Source organism: Gigantopelta aegis, chromosome 9 (assembly GCF_016097555.1).
Source record: "Gigantopelta aegis isolate Gae_Host chromosome 9, Gae_host_genome, whole genome shotgun sequence".
Taxonomy (NCBI): domain Eukaryota; kingdom Metazoa; phylum Mollusca; class Gastropoda; order Neomphalida; family Peltospiridae; genus Gigantopelta; species Gigantopelta aegis.
This window is the reverse complement of record NC_054707.1, coordinates 30532753-30537970: the sequence shown is the minus strand read 5'-3', so window position 1 is coordinate 30537970 and position 5218 is coordinate 30532753.

The following is a 5218-nucleotide window of genomic DNA, read 5'->3' as shown; positions in this document are numbered from 1 at the left end:
CTTATGGTGTTATGTTTCACTGCAAGTAATTTTCAAAAAAGGTTTGAATTCATTTGTATTGGATGCCTGTTCAGAGAATGGGATTGGGTGTCCTAAAAAGTTTGCTTGTCACCACCTAGACACTTTCTTCACAATTTCTGCACATGCCTCTGTGTATTGTTAACAGCTAGATCGTTTCAATGGATTTCATTTAGGATTTAGCTGGGTGGAAGAGAACTTGCCTAAGATTTTAGTTGCAGAGGTGTTTTTGTGCATTTTGAAGACCTAAATTTGTAAAGGAGCCTATAATTTGTGACAAAGTACTAGTAGTTCAACACTGATAGCCTGGTTTCAGACCGATTTTACTAAAGATTTGTAAACCCAGGACACCAGGAGATACAAACATTAGTTAACCAGACTTTTTTTTTGTTTCTTTCTTTCTTTTTCACCAATGCCTCAGTGTACCGAGTTTAAATTTTGTGCATAGCTTTATCATGTTCTGTGACCGAACAAGTTTGAGTTGTATGATGATTTATCCATTTTTGTCCTTGGATCTTAAGAGATACAAAAATGTTTTCCAGACTTTTTGCAATGCCTCATGATATTGATCTGAAATTTTATGTATAGCTTTATCATGTTGCATTATAGATCAAGCTATGGCTTTTGAATTTAGTAGGTCATGACACGAGCTTCATGGGGTCCTCATGCATCTACATACTCAGAATCAGGGCTCAACCTTAGCAGTAGTCTGGTGTTTTGGCTACCAATTTCTCACTCGGGCTACCAGATGTTTAAACCTGGTAGTCTGCTGAGTTACTAGAAAATAAAAATAAATAATTTAGCTTTTTTGTCTCCTTTTTAAAAAGTTTATTAAAATTATGGAAAACCAAGTTTACTGAGGGCTACCCGGTGGTCTACCATTGAAAAAAGTCATGGTCAAGGCCTGACAACTCTACATTGTTTTTTAGAAGCCCAAATGTGTTAAGAATACGAAAGTAACTAATGCAAAAAAGAAAAAGAAAGAAATGCTTTATTTAATGACACACTCAACACATTTTATTTATGGTTATATGGCATTGGACATGGTTAAGGACCACATAGATTTTTGAGAGGAAACCTGCTGTTGCCACTTCATGGGCTACTCTTTCCGATTAGCACCAAGGGATCTTTTATTTGTGTTTCCCACAGGCAGGATAGCACAAAACATGGCCTTTGTTGAACCAGTTATGGATCACTGGTCGGTGCAAGTGGTTTACACCTACCCATTGAGCCTTGTGGAGCACTCACTCGGGGTTTGGAGTCTGGTATCTGAATTAAAAATCCCATGCCTCGACTGGGATCCGAACCCAGTACCTACCAGCCTGTAGACCGATGGCCTAACCACGACGCCACCGAGGCTGGTGTAACTAACGGAGAAAATTGGGATTCCACTACTAATTTGTCACCTGTGTTTAAGGGTACCCTCAAATATTTCATTTTTATACGCCCGTCTATGATGGGTCATATTATGGTATGGCGTCCATCCGTACGTCTTAACTTTTTCTTGTCTTGATCATATCTTATATACAGATGCATACAGGATCATCAAACTTACATGCAGGAACAACATGGGATGGCGGCGTATCGCATACTATTATTAGGTCACTGTGACCTACTTTTCACGGTCTACTTCACATAACGGTAAATCCATGTCTGGACCATAGCTTGTATACAGGACCAACATGGGATGGCGGCGTATCACATACTATTATTAGGTCACTGTGACCTACTTTTCACGGTCTACTTCACATAATGGTAAATCCATGTCAGGACCATAGCTTGTATACAGGACCATCAAAGTTCACATGTAAGAACAACTTGAAATGCTAGTGTCACGTACTATTACTAGGCCACTGTGACCTACGTTTCACTGTCGACTGCACATAACAGTAAATCCTTGTCTGGGCCCAGTTCCACGAAGCGATCTTAGCCCTAAGATCACCTTAAGTGCATAACTTATTTACTTAAGGTGATCGTAGCACTAAGATCCCTTCGTGAAACGGGGCCCATGACCATTTCTTGCATACAGATGCACACAGGACCATCAAACCTCACATGTAGGAACTACTTGGGATGGTGGTGTGTAACATACAATTACTAGGTCTCTGTGATACAAATAAATCAAATAATTTATCAATATTAGCAACTGATTGGCATATTATGTACCTCGCCAGTACTCTTTTGTTTCGTTTACGTCGGGTCAGGTCATAATCGATACCCTCTACGCTTTGTGCACCAAAATGCCCACACATACATCAATGTCATGTATTATATATCAAATCAAACTATGATCTACTGGTCCACGTAACCTGCTGTAATGTCGGATATCTACTAACATGCCATGAATTTGTCATCATTAAATGACCATACCCCAATTTCCTGGTGGCTTCCTATAAAACAAACTTATATATGTGATTTCTGGGGTTTTCAACAACAAAAAATTGTCCATTTGAATGAATTCAAGAATAGCCAATTCAATCAAATTATTTTCAGAATCCAAGATGGCTACCATATTTCTCAACATTCAAAATGGTGGAATGTTCTGATGGGTGCACCAGATCCATTTCAAATTGATCACTTTAATATCTTTATCTATTACATTTACAATCTGATTAAAATTAGCTCTACTGGGTCTACCAGTAGATCTAACAGCATTGCGTGGACTGCCATGTCCAGGTGACATTCCATCTATAAATAAATTTAAATATCGACCAATTACACTTCGGCTTTTATAGCGTTATTCGGGAGCGTATAAATTCAAAAAATATCGGGCGAGACTATTTATGCAATAGACGAACTTGTTGGTTTATTTCAACATTGAAAAAACCAGAGGGAAAAGTGCAGTAATAAACTCTGGGTTGTATACTAGTATAAACAGATATTATGGCTATACCATCACGATTTTGTTTTCGTCTTGAAACGAATTTTATATTGCAATTAGTTTCCGGTATACTTCGTAATCCACCCGAATCATTTTGTATACCCTCGGCATAATAACCGAATGTTTTCAAATTCTTTTCAAATCACTGGCATGATTTTGCAAGTAAGGTTTTGATTGGTCGAATGAAAGGTCAACTGGACATGAGCTCCAACGGGCTGCTGTTAGATCCACATGTAATAGTGGAGCTAATTTTAATTACATTGTTACATTTATTGTAACAGGTAACATAAAAACCATACTGAAGCAGAATTGTTTAAAATCAAAATGGTCATTTACAACGATATAAACCACGTTATCATGATCCAAAAGGTATGTCGGCATAAGAGTTCGCAGTCGATAATCTGTCAGATGGTCAGTATATACATACGAGTTGCACTATATATATATGTGTGTGTGTGTGTGTGTGTGTGTGTGTGTGTTAATATGGAACAGTGTTCTAAACATAAATATGCAAGAAGTGACTGTAGTATGCTGCGTCACAAAGGCAATATAGTACACCATTGTTTTTTATAGTAAGTGTGCGATTTTCGTACGCGCCCGCATGCGATGTTTTTCGATCGGATCAAGCTGTTTCCATTTAAAGGAGAACTCGAAGTCAAATGTGAGCCTTCTTAGATAGGCGTGCAACTATTAAAAATGGCACCTACATTATTCCACAGAAATATCAAGCTGACCATTGGAAACGTGTTCCCCGCTAAAACCAATAAATACATTATATTCATTTGCTAAACACTTGATTTTTCAGGGAACTTGGAATTTTTCCAACACTCTCCTCTTGGATCCACGCATGCAGTCCTTCAGAATCAGTTCTTTGGTTAAATAAATTGATGAAATAATGAATGAATGAATGAATGAATGAATGAATGAATGTTTAACGACACCCCGGCACGAAAAATATACCGGCTATTGGGTGTCAAACTATGGTAAATGCAAACAAATAAAGTGATAATCAACATCAATATAAAGATTCCACAGTTAAATGAAAACACTGTACAGAACTGTGCAAAAAATACAATATCACAGAAAGGTAATATGGCCGTAGACTTGATGAAATATAACTGAATTGACAATAAATGACCTGAACTGAATTAACCTCGCGTACAATTAGTGTAGTCTTTAAGTCTTTATTAATATGCATAGGAGCCATGCCACCAACCCCTCCAATCACACCTCTTTTTTCTCTCTTTTTTTTAATCTCCCAACATGTTTTATGTGCACCTGTCACCCCATAACATGACTTCCACTCAATATATAACCCTGGCTACGCCAATGCCTACGCATCGGTCCTGATAACAAACAAACGAAACAACTGATCAATCACTTACCTCTATTGATATATAATCCACTCAACATTTGAAGAATATAGTAGGCTACAACAGAACAGCACGGTAGTTAGATGTCATTAGGTAGTATTAGGTCCATGCACAGATATTTTACATTTATATATAAATACATATTATATATGCTTATAAATGTCAAAGAGCGATTCTGTTCGCACATTTCTAAAGTAAAACTTTATTCAGAGGAATGTAAGTAGTATCGCTTTGACAACAGAACAGCACAGTAGTTAGATGTCATTAGGTAGTATTAGGTCCATGCACAGATATTTTACATTTATATATAAATACATATTATATATGCTTATAAATGTCAAAGAGCGATTCTGTTCGCACATTTCTAAAGTAAAACTTTATTCAGAGGAATGTAAGTAGTATCGCTTTGACATCAATACGCATATTAGGTCTCACTACACAGATGTCATCTGCCATTGAAACCCATGTTAAACTGCCCAACTTCAAGCAAATATTGCCCATAGAACGGGTTCTCGTTGGCACAAACAACATACACCATTGCGAACATACATTATATAAGCATTTATTTTCACTCCAAAATTGAGAACATTTCCGTCTCAGTTTTTTGCTATATGACCGCATCTGGCTGTAGTACCGGTCCGAACAGGTGGTTCATTAACCGATTCACTCCGGCTGTCATTTGCGCTATATACCCATGTCCCAAAAGGTCGATGCACAATATTACAAAATAACATGGGCAAAATACAGCCAGAAGGCTTACCATTAAACATACATATTGTTTTAATTCTTCACCATTTCCTAGAAGTGAATATGTGAACCATAGCATGTGTCACAATTAGGAACTATAGTGGACATGATGAATGAACTCTCACCCGGAGGTGATCTGTGTAGTGAGACCTTAATATAAAACGTCAAAGCATTATTGACGTCATGTCAAAGGATTGTT